Below are 13277 nucleotides of genomic sequence, written 5' to 3'. Positions count from 1 at the left end.
GAAAGGAATAGGCTTTAGTATGTTGGAGATGAGAGATGTTAACAGGGTCACATAGAATGTTACTTCTGGAAGGATTCTTAGGAATCTAATATCCCCTACTTCATTCAGTTTGAGGAGAAAGTATCTGAGACCCACCTATGTCCACTGTTATACCTAAAATTAGTGATAGAGCAATAGCAAGAACACTGATTTTCTTTGTAGATGCAGGGACCTGTTCCTCTAGAGAGAAGATGGCACTTTGATATTGTCTTTTTGAGAATAATTCTAGTTTCTTACATATTATCTAAAGAATTATCCTTATTCATTCTTCCTGATACAGTCTGATACCTTCACTGAACCTGCTGATTAATTACCAAGAATCATCAAACTCTGCAGTGATGTCCCCTAGGCAAAGGCTGTCTTCCTTCCTGAAATGCCAGTCTGGGTGAAGGTCTGGGATACTCCATGTTTTCTGACATTCTTGGCTGGTGGTCCCTCTGCCTGGGGCTGCTTCAGTGGGAAGAGGGTTGACTTTAACAAACAAGATACTGCTTCCCACCAGCAGGCCTGCTGCTGTTGTTGTTTCTAATCCTCCATAGGCGAGATCCTCCATATGCTCACCTACCACTACCCCAGAGCAGTATCGAATGAGTGAACAAGTGAATGGAAGGAACAGAGACCAGTGGAATTTAAAAAGAGTACTGGCATTAATCCCAACCAGGCAATAGGAATTGACAAACACTATGTCACAAGGGAATGGAAATCCTGGGCCCAAATGCCAAGAACTGAGTTTCTGGTTCTGCTATGCCCCAGGCAATGCCCAAAGGGATCAAAAAGTACAGCTGTGCAATCAGATATAAATATAATTTTATGTTTCTTAAATTCATTAAGATTATAATTAGTAACATTACTATCCTATAATGACAAGTGTATAATAAGATACATTTAAGCATTGTATTTATGAATACATTGTGCTTTGCCCCTTAGCAATGTTGCACAATTTAGAAATATGCATGATGCAGTTTAAAAATATTTACATATTTTATATAGAAATTTAAAAATAATAGTGTGACTCAACGCAGAAGAATAAAAAGAGAAAACAAAGATATATAGATATATGTGCATATAATAAAAGTCATGAAAACATGCTTCTCCTATCTCCTACTGCAGGTGTGAAGATACTAGCTGTCACAATTCTGGATTCTCCGAGTGTGCACAAAAGCTAAGTTTTATGTAGGCTTTACTAAGTGAATGATAGTGCATGGTGGGGTCACTGAGTGGTTATCTGGTAAGATGAAGAACTGTTTTGATGAGTGACTTTAGCTTGAGGAATCTCCAGTGATATGTTTGAAACTTTCTAAACTGTGCCACAGTCTGAGTTTTCCTGACACAATTACCCGTCCTTCTGTTTCTCCTTCACGGGGAGTTAGGCTTGCATTTTATTTTGAAGTCCACCTTTGCATTCCCTAATATTTATTTTTTGTATGTCTAGTTCTGTTTTGTCTTCTTCTTGGGAGCTCAAACATGTAAGAATATTTAACTCATTATCATTATAAAAAATGTAAGTAGCCAGGCTCGGTGGCTCAGCCTGTAATCCCGCGCCTTTGGGAGGCTGAGGTGAGTGAATTGACTGAGCCCGCGGGTTCGAGACCTGCCTGGGCAGCAAGATCTCATCTCTACAATAAATCAAAAAATCAGCCAGGCGTGGTAGTGCATGCTTGTAATTCCGGCTACTTGGAAGGCTGAGGTGGAAGGATCGCCGGAGCCCAGCAGGTCGAGGCTGCGGTGGCCGGGAGCTGCCGCTTCACTCCAGTCTGGGCGACAGAGTGAGACACCAACTCAAAAAAAAAGAAGTAAGTAAACTATTTAGTTTACTTATATTTATCTAATTGTAAGATGAGATCTTCAATGAATATAATATTACAACCTACTGATGTAGCACTTTTAACAAGTAAAAATCATATTTTGAGCTTATGCCAAAATACATTTATGAGAATTACATCTTTGTTAAGATGGTCATCTCATCAAATTAATCTACATATCAGACAGTGGGAAAAGATGTAAGATTTTACAATATACAAGATTAGAGATGACAGAAAAAGCCTGACTCTATCTTCTACAATCCCTTAGATAATTTTTTTTGCTGCTAAGACTAGTTTAATTCTCATATTAAATGATCACCTGTATTTTGCCTTGTAACTTGGGCATTGTTGTCTACTTTTTTCCCTAAACTCTAAACTCCATTAAGAAGAACTATATAGTATATCTTTAAGATGAATTATAAGGAATTATCATGGTATAAAATGTCTTTTCTACTTTTCCCAAATCTTTGCATTATGACCTTAATATCATGTGAGGCAACTGTAGACAACAGTAAATTAAAACTAAGAAAGAAAATTTTTAAAGAGAAGAGTGAATTTAACAAATGAAGAAACTAAATTCCTGGAATACAAATAATGAAATAATTCTATCTACTTAACAGCATGCCTTTATTGAAAGCCATATAAAGGGAGGGTAGGATTGGCTGTTGAGGGAAACTGCCAGGGGCACAACTTATCAACAAGGGTACCTGTATAATGAACATTTCTATACCCTGAATTGCACCCCGCATCTTTAAAATATAATGAAAAGAAAGTCATATGGAAACTACCAGCCTAGATACTTGATTGTATTAATTAATTAATCATGTTATATATCACTTACTGGAATATACACTGAGTAAAGAGAAGCAAATGGCAGTCATTTACAAGCTTAATAGTATTCCAACTTATCCAACAGGTTAAAGATATAAAGACAATAGTGAACTCTTTAGGTTTCTGTAAGGGAAATGTGTTTTAGGAGCATTAAGAAAACTGTATCATTTAACATTTATGAGTAAAGCCATCCTATGCGGTTAAGATTGTAAAGGATATACTGAATCCTTGTTAAGCATTAGTTAGTTTTAAAACAGTTTCTAGCATTGTATGATGCATACTGTAGGGGCTTCACAAAATTCACTTCCCTTTCTGTTCTCATATTCCAGCATTTGACCCCAACAACTTATCATTGATTATGAGAATGATTTTTATAATTCTCCATCTTTTCATGAAGTCCCGTTTTTTCCAGTTAGTTTAATGATAAAAATTTGCTGTGAAAGATCTTTACCTGGCCTTGTCTTCTATAATTTGTACAGTTTGGGGGTCTATCATTGAGGGTAGGAAATATTAGTAATCAATTACTTTTTATAGTTAGTCACCCCATTCACTTGCTTTTCATTGATTCTTCATTGTCTTGTGTGTGAGCACCAGACACATTAGCCTGATAAGCAAAATACACATTGATATGGCGTTTTCCTTTTTCTCCTTTCAAATATCCCATTATTTCTCCACTCCATCAGTGTCTATAAGTTTCAGTCAAAGTCAGTTCATTGGCGTATCAACAGCTTATGCTCTACTCCTTCCCTTTCACTTTCTTCTCAAACTTCCTACCATCTCCTCATAACATGCTATTTTTCTCAGGGGATACCTTTTCACTCTCCCTCATATTTCAGCATATGTATTTTTGTTGGTTCTTTAAAAGTAAGCTTACATCTCCTTTTGCAAGAAGTATTCCTTCATGCTACTCATACCCATTGTCTCATAGGTGGACTTCCTATTAGCACCCTATGCATATCTTTTTCTTCTCACTTACTATATCATGTAGCTATTATTTTCTATCTTCTTCAGAAGTCTAGATGTTTTGTGAGTGCAGGAGGTTTCTCGTTCTTTATTGCACTTTTAGCACTTGAGTAGAGATACATAAATATTTATCAAATAAATGCTGAATTAAATGAGGCTCTACACAGTCAATACAAAAGCTATTGATCATGGAAGAGAACAAGTAATAAATATATCAATTACTGTCACCACTGTTTTAAAAGCAAATCATTTGTTTAATTAAGGCATTACCATTTTTGGTGTCTATAGTGCTCATAAAAAAATATAAAAGATATTTGAATGACTACTCCTGCTAATAATGTCTGTGCCAGGCACTTTATTACAAAAGTGTTAACACTAATAAGAAAAATTAAATAGTCATAACAGTTTTTTAAAGTGAGCTGTAGAAAACATATCTTTATTGCTTATTTGACCCAAAACAATTGAAACTATATATAACACCTAAAAAGTTGAGGAAATTGTATAAAGAACATCATTGAAGAGATACATTTAATTTGTCAAAGATTGTTGGGAGTTATAAAATTATATGTACTTTGAATTTCATATACCCTGTAATGGAACCTCTTTTCTTAAAACATTCAGTTAATAACTTACAACAGCATGTATTAATTATTTGATATGTGTCAAGGATTTTTCTAGAATTGGTATTCTATGGAATACACTTCAAAAAACAATGTTCAAGATAACATTTCACAAATGCCAACGTCCTTTTAAGTCTTGCAAATGTGTTACACTTATGGTAATAGAATTTACTTTGTCATGTACAGATATGAATGTATACATCAACTTAATAGGTACATCCTTGTTTTCATATCTGTCCCCTTCCTCAGGATCTAGCAAACATTCATACATATAGTAGGAGTTCTGTAAATAACCATAAGTTTACCCATTTCTAATTTGTTGTTGTAAAAGTCGAATTTAAAATGCTGAAATAATCCAGGAGACAACATTCTTAAGGAATGTGCTACTCTTTCCAACTCTTCATACAATTTCTCACATACCTGATGTAGTTTTTCATATACCTGATGCTGAGGTATCTGAAGCTTTTCATATGTAAGTAAGGGTAGATGACTGCCAAGCCATGGTAAGGTGAAAGTCTTCCCCTGGTATTGCTGGTACTACACAATAATCTCACAAAAATTTGATGTTTTAAATGTGTACATCAGAAAATACTGATAGTAATGGTCATGCTACTAATCAAGTTACCAGTCTATATATACTGCTTTTATATTTGTTTTTAATGCCTATTCATTCTGGCTTATTTTGGTATATATTTATCACTTATATTATTTATATTATTATAACTGAAGTGAGTGTTGCCCCTTTTAATCACACCTTTGAAACTTTGACTCATTTAAAACTTTAATATCTAAAAATAAATTTAGCAGAATCAAACTTGCTGTTATTAAAAATATTTAATTATTTCAGCAACATGGTATTTATTTGTCCCAGTAACCATTAAGAGATAATAGATGGATTTTTGCTAATATAGCATGAACACGCTGAATGAATGACATTTAGAAAGTAATTAACATCATTTTCACAGTTAATATCTTTCCTCATATCATGAAGATCACGCCTCTTGTTCTACCCTCATGATGTCTGCCATTCTTATTTTATAACTGATGTATCAATGCCTTACAACTGTCTTCAGTTATCTCACTTTTACAGTTCAAATTATGCATATCACAAATGCAGAGGCATGAGACAGGGTTGTAGAAACAGCTATTCAGGCAGTCTACCATGGAGGTCATAAATCAATTCCATTACACTTTTATTTAAGATCCAGGCATCCTTGTTATATCCAGCAATTAGATTAATTTATCCATCATGTTGGATATTTATTTTATAACAAAAAATATTATTTTAAAAAGTGACATTTCTTTTTTTTTTTTCATACATGTACATAGGCTTTATTTCTAAAAGTATTTCCACCTGCCCAAGGTTCTGGCAGGTACAGGCTCACACATTGGACCACACATTATTTAAAAGTAAATTAGAGAGAGAGAGAAAGAGAAGATTCACCTCCCCAAAGTGGGGGATGGACCAAAGCCAGGAAGCATGGTGACAGCCATGGCTCAAAGAGCACATGGCCACACCAGAGTCTAGCAAGGCAATGATTTATTTCTAAATGTTATATCTAATTTTGCATGTTGCTGTCTTGTTTCTTTTGAATAATTGACAAGAATTCAATTTTCTAATAATTGAACTTGTAATTTTTCATGTTTCATATTTTTCATTTGATAATAACTATTTTTGACCAAGGATCTTTCAATTACCTTCTGTCCTTCTAATAATTAATATTTTAATTGAATTTTTGGTCATAGCTATAAGAGAAACTGCACACAGAATTGCTATACATACACACTCCTATAATCCACAAACAGTTGGGTCAAGAGGTTACTCATGGAAGCTCTATTTCAATTCTTAGATGTGTTTCTATAGTACGCATATGCCAGAGTTGTATTTCCTCAATTATTTATTTTATTCTGAACAACTATTTGTGACTACAAAAGTGAAATTGATGTTTGGTACACTTTGATCAACAAAGCAAATTAACTTCCTCCCCTCATGGGGCTTACATTTGGGAGACATAATTACAACTTGGAAAATATTCTATGAAAAAAAGAGAGAAAAAAAAAAAGGAGGAGAGACACCAACAAAAAACAAGAAGAGTCTATTTTAAATTAAAGTGGTACGGTACAGACAATCTGTCTAAACAAGAACCTGCAAGAGAAAACAGCTCATAGAAGTACCTAGGTAAGGAAAGAATGTGGGTATCTTGAAAGAGTGTGAAATAAATAAGCGAAGTGAAGAAACCCAGTGTGTTCTGAGTCAGTATGTGAAGAGAACAATGGCAGGAGATGTAGTTGAAGAGCAAGCAAGGGTTAGAACACAGAGGCCAACAAAGTTTGTTCAGGTAAAACCTAAAGAGATTTATTTAGGATCTTTAATTTTCTCTCTTTATTTCCTGTTCTTTGCTGCTTAAACACTCTTAATCTTGCAGCAGGTAGTGTCTGAACAGATTTTACCTAACATTCCATCAATGTGAATGCTGGGATGTGATGATAAGCATGTTGAGATGTGGTGGTAATCTTGTGTGATGCTTGACGATCTAGCCTTTGTTTTCCCTCGGGATATGCTAGACATATTGTTGTATCATAAATAGTGCTCTCGGCTCTTGAAAAGCAAAATATTCATAGCATTTGCTTAGAAATACAGTGTTAATTAGTATAATGTTGGCATTTAAGAGCTCTGTAGTTTGGTATCTATAGATACATGCATGTATACATATGTGAAAACTTTTATGTGGGAAATAGGCATATCAGCCTGAAGAGGCTTATATGAGGATGAATTAAGATTACCTATGTAATATATCTATTCCAGTCCTAACGTTATTTGAGGTAATGATTAAATATTCTTTATTTTCCTCATGTTTTATGTGTCATGCACCGGATCGGGCATTTTATTTGCCTCTTACATAATGCAGCAATTTTGTTTTATTTTCCTTTTTTTCACAAAGGAATGAATTGTATCAAGTTATTATGAATTCTAATGACTAACATTGTTTGATAAGTAGTAGACTTTTATAACAGACTTGAAAAATGGACATTTTTAATCCTCTTACAATCTCTTGACTATTAACTAAGGCAATGGTTCTCAATGTTGTCTGCCCATGAGAATCACTCACAGAGCTCCTAAAAATCTCTATGACCAGGTTTCTTCTGAGATCAGTCAAATAATAATCTCAGGGGCATGTCATGTCTATTTTTAATGCTACCAGATGATTTCAATGGGAAGTCAAGGTTGAGAACTACTATTCTAAGGAACTGTGTATAGTGATGTCAGGATTATCATCAAAAAATGTATGCACTCAACTTTTCAAAAAATGTATTTCCCTTTTGAAATTCTACTCTATTTTAAAATCCTCCCAAAATTGTCAGTTTTATTATGAACCTTTTTCACTTGAAATAGGCTTTTCTCTTTAATATGTTTTATGCATATAGAAACAGTAATTTCCATCAGAAAGGAAACTGAATGTTAAACTCTGATTTTAGAAGGTAAGTTCCTTGAAGGCAGGAATAATTTCTGGAAACTTAATAGCACTTAGAATAGTGACTTTCCAAATAATATGATTTCATTACTTTTTATCAAATTAAAATAAGTACACCTCTACATATTTAATTTTTAAATACTATATGTCAATATCAAAACATAGCTATTTATCTCTATGTCTATGCTTATAATGATCTTTATAGATTTATATACAAATCAATATATGTTGATATAGATATAGAAACAAACATAAATATAGGTATACATAATCAGTGCAAAAAATGTACACCTAGTTTTAGAATTTAATGAAATGGATTTATACAAAAATATTAAATATAAATTCATGCTTTTCTTAAAATTATGTTAAAAATTTGGTTCTTAAACATAATAGGTACTCAATAAATATTTGATGATAATTTGTTTCATGACATCAGTTTTAAAAAAACGTATTTGACTATTAAACTCTGGAAATAATAACATGCTCATTGTTTCAGAATAATTGTCAGATAACGAAAAAAAATGATTCTATCATATTGATTTATTTTCTTAAAAGACTGTTGGAAGTAGGTGAAAACTTTTGAATAGAAAGCAGTGTAGTTCTGGCAAGATGGCGATGGGGCAGTTTGGTCCATGAGACCCTCTGTGAAAGAGAACACCCATAAAGACTCTTGCTCTCCCCCAGGGACTGCAGCTCTCACCACTGCCAGCCTGCCCTTCACATGCTGCTGGTCGTTGACTTGGCCATGCCGCCATTGCCTCAGCCGAGGCCATGGCTGCCTCAGTTGTAGCCGGCGCCACGGTCACCACGGCTCCCGCCTGAGGTGGCCCACGGCTCCCGGACTGTGAAGCCCTGCCCCGTAGCACCACACTACTGAAGCCGCCGCTGCCACTGTCACGCCCCACCCCACACCCGGCACCCAGCTGACAGAGTTCATCACATGCACCCCACTGCTGAAGTGGTGGCTACCACCACCACCAATGTTGCCTGCTCCCTTCCGCCCTGGACAGCCCTTGGCTCCTATTCCCATGGAGTTCCAGGCTCCCCCACCTGCTGCACGGCTCCACCCAGCTGGCCTGAGTAGCCCAGTGCTATGCTGTTCTGCACTGCCCAGCAGTCTCGCAATCTACCTTCCTAGCTCAGTCAGGCTGCAATAGAAAAAGAGATCAACTGGAGCTGTGAGACTAGATCCACTCAGCTCGACCCAACTTCCAGCTTGGGATTCAAAGTAACAAAATCAAAATGGGAGGGACAGAAGTCCTGCCCTCATGGTAGATAGACACAGGCCAGATCTGAGTGGCAGATTTGGCAGGCAACCCAGATCTGATACACACACACACACACACACACACACACACACACACACACACACACACACACCATAGCAGGCCAGTGGCAACTGACCCTAACTGTGAGCAACTCCATCAGCCTGCAATGAGAGCTAGAAATCAGAGTTGAAGGGACATCAGACTTAAAGGAAAAGTCTCAGAGTGTGCTTGGTTCCCTTGTTTAAATTTTTTTTATTCTTTGTCTGTTTGTCTTAACCATTTTCCCCCTTTTCTTTCTTTTCTTACTGTTATCAATAACATTTTTATACTTGCTTTGGTTCTGTTAGTTTACTGACTTGATTCTATTCTATTTTATTTTTTTCTCTTAAGACGTCATGTTTGTATAGAGGAATAGTACACCAATAAAGAGGTTGGTTAGCTTGTGTCTCTGTATGATTGTATGCTTAGCTTTTTTGTATTTCTTTTGGCTTTTTTTGTTTGTTTGTTTCATTTTTTTCTCTTATCTGTCTTTGTGTCTCTTTTCATTTGTTAGTTGGTACAGTTGTATGTTTTTCCTTCTACTCTTCTCTCTCTCCACACCCCCTCCCCACTCTCTGTTCCATTCTTTTTCTTTTTCTTACCTTATTTTGCTTTCAGGGAGTAAACCTATAACCCCACTGCATGGACAGATTGCAAGGCAGTGGGAAGTGGGGGTCCAGATTACCCATACACCTGTCAGTGGATACTGGGATCTGCAGATAGATTTTGAATCACAGCTCCCCCTTAATTAAATCTCAAAACTGCAAAAACAATCACCCCCAACCTACAGTCCAGCTTCAGAATTGAGCAAAGACAGGTATATATATAAGGAAAAATAGGAGATTGAACAAGCAGAAGTAAAAGCAACCCCTCCACTCCTGAACAACAGAACTAAAGAAGATGGGGTAGGGAGGGGAGGAAAAAAGTGAGGAGAAAAATCTACACAGATGAAGAAAAATCAATAGAAGAATATAGGTCACACACAGACCCCTGGGAGGTCAGACACTGAGAAAACAGACTTTGGAACTCAAGCAATGAAGAACCCCCAGAATGACTGGTCACATGTGACAAACCCAGAAATCAAGACATTAATAGAGAAAATAAAAAGAATTGAGGAGGGAAAAGAAGACAATAGGAAGGAGTTGAAAACTGAAATAACCACAGTAAAGAATACTATGATTGAAATAAAAAACAAACTAATAAGCATGGAAAGCAGAATTAGCCAAGCAGAAGAAAGAATCTCAGAGCTTGAAGACCAAAATATAGAACTAACCCAAACTGTCAAAAACATAGAAAAGAAGCTTAAAAAGACAGAACAAAATCTTCAAGAGACAAACAACTACTTCAAGAGACTGAACCTAAGAATAATTGTACTTCCTGAGGTAGAAAAAGAGGCAGAGATCACCCTGAAACAAACATTCTATGAAATTATTCAAGAAAACTTTCTTCATCTCAACAATGATGCAAAAATTCAAATATAAGAGATTCAAAGAACCCCTGCAAGACAACAGATGAGAAGACCAACTCCCAGACACATAAGAATTTGCCTAAACAAAGTATGTATAAAAAAAAAAAAATCCTAAAGTCAGCAAGAGAAAAAGGTCAGACTACCTACCAGGGAAGACCAATTAGAATAGCTGTAGATTTATATACAGAAATACTTCAGGCTAGGAGAGCTTGGAGCCCAATCTTCAAAGTTGTCAAAGATAAAAAATTTCAATGAAGAATAACCTACCCAACCAGGTTAAGCTGCATCAGTGAAGAATAATTAAAAACTTTCCCAGACATCCAATCTCTAAGAAATTATGCTGCCTCAATACCACCTCTACAAGAAACACTTAAGAACCTATTAAACACAGAGGAAAAGGAGAAAAGAACAACAATGTTCTTTACAAAAGTACAGGAAAAAGATGGAAAACACACATGAATCAACCCCAACACCAAAAGAATGACAACAAACAAAGAGGAAAAACAACAACTCTATAAGAATATTGTGACAGAGACAAACCCTCACATATCAATAATTATGTGAGGAACAAAATGCACAACTGAAAAGACACAGAATGGTGAACTGGATAAGAAACCATGACCCCATTATTTGCTGCATCCAGGAGACTCATCTCACTACAAGGGACACACACAGACTCAAAGTTAAAGGATGGAAAATGAGTTTCCAGGCACATGGATTAAAAAAAAAGATGCAGGAATTGCAATATTAATGTCAAACAAAACAACCTTTAAGCTATCAAAAATTTAAAAAGATGCAAAAGGACACTACATAATGAGAAAAGTTTCAATACATCGACAAGAGATATCCATCCTAAATAAACATACGCCGAACAAAGGAGCACCAACATTTATAAAGCAACTGCTAAATAAAATAAAAAAGATATTGAGTCTAACACTATAGGGGACTTGAATACCTCACTAACAGCCCTAGGTAGATCATCGAGGCAAAAAAAATCAACAAGGAGGTCTAGAACCTAAACTTGACACTTGACCAAATGGACTTATTAGATACCTGCAGATTATTCCACCCAACAACCACAGAATATACATTCTACTCATCACCGTATGGAACATAATTCAAAATTGATCACATCCTTGCCCAAAAATCAAGCATAAGCAAATTCCATAATGTTGAAATCTTGCCATGCACATTATCAGACCAAAGTGGAATAAAAACAAATATCAAAATCAACAACATTTCCCCAAAGCCAACAAAGACATGGACACTAAACGTCATGATGCTTAACAATGACTGGATCAGCAATGAAATCAAAGAAGAAATTGAAAGATTCCTGGAAACAAATGAAAATGAAGAAACAGACAAATATTGGAATATTTTCCCTGAAAAGTGGAACAAGACAAGGAAGCCCACTCTCTCCCCTTCTGTTCAATATAGTATTGGAAGTCCTAGTTAGAGCAATCAGAAAAGAGAAGGAGATCAGGGGTATCCAAATAGGAAAAGAGCAAGTCAAGTTATCCCTCTTTGCTGACGACATGATGGTGTACCTCGAAAACCCAAGAGAATCTGTCAAAAACCTCCTTGCACTGATAAAGGACTTTGGCAAAGTCTCAGGGTATAAAACAAATTTGCAAAAGATAATCACATTTCTTTACACCAATAATAAACAAGCAGAAACTCCCCCAAAACACAATCCCATTCACAATAGCCAAAAAAAAAAAAAAAAAAAAAATGAAATACCTTGGCATCATCCTAACCAGAGATGGGAAAGACCTTTACAATGAAAACTACAAAACACTGCTCAAAGAAATCAAGGATGACACAAACAAGTAGAAAAATATCACATGCTCATGGATTGGAAGAATCAACATTACAAAGATGTCCATTCTACCTAAGGCAATCTACAGATTTAATGCAATACCCATCAAATTACCAGCAACATTCTTCTCAGAGCTAGAAAAACCAATACAGGAATTCATATGGAAACACAAATGATCAAGAATAGCCAGAACAATATCCAGCCAAAAAAAAAAAAAAAAAGCAAGAGGTATCACACTACCAGACTTCAAACTTTACTATAAAGCTACAATCATCAAAACAGCTTGGTATTGGTACAAAAGCAGGCATATAGACCAATGGAATAGAATTGAGATTCCAGAAGCTAAACCTCAATTTCTCAACCAACTCATCTTCGACAAAACCTCCACCACCTACCACTGGGGAGGGAAGAACCTATTCTATAAATGGTGCTGGGAAAACTGGCTGACCACATGCAGAAGACTCAGGCAAGATCCCTATCTATCTCCATACACAAAAATTAACTCTATAGGGATCAGAGACCTAAATGTAAAACCTCAAACCATAAGAACCTTAGAAAATGCAGGACACACCCTTATGGAAATTGGAACTGACATCCAATTCCTGAACAAAACCCGAAACCCACAGGCCATAAGAGATAAGATAGACAAGTGTGACCTCATTAAACTCACAAGCTTCTGCAAAGCCAGAAAAACCATCAAGAGAGCAGGGAGACAACCGACAGAGTGGGAAAAAGTATTTGCCAACTTCAGGTCTGACAAAGGCTTAACATCTTGGATCTACAAGGAACTCAACATGCTGAAAAGAAAAAAAACAAACAGTCCCATTATGAAATGGGCAAAAGATATGAACAGACACTTCTCAAAGGGAGACCTCCAAGCAGCCAACAGACACATGAAGAAATGTTCAGCCTCACTAATCATCAAGGAGATGCAAATCAAAACCACACTGAGATA

Source organism: Carlito syrichta, unplaced genomic scaffold (genome assembly GCF_000164805.1).
Source record: "Carlito syrichta isolate Samal-C Ts95f unplaced genomic scaffold, Tarsius_syrichta-2.0.1 Scaffold304660, whole genome shotgun sequence".
Lineage (NCBI taxonomy): Eukaryota > Metazoa > Chordata > Mammalia > Primates > Tarsiidae > Carlito > Carlito syrichta.
Note: the sequence above shows the minus strand (reverse complement) of the source record.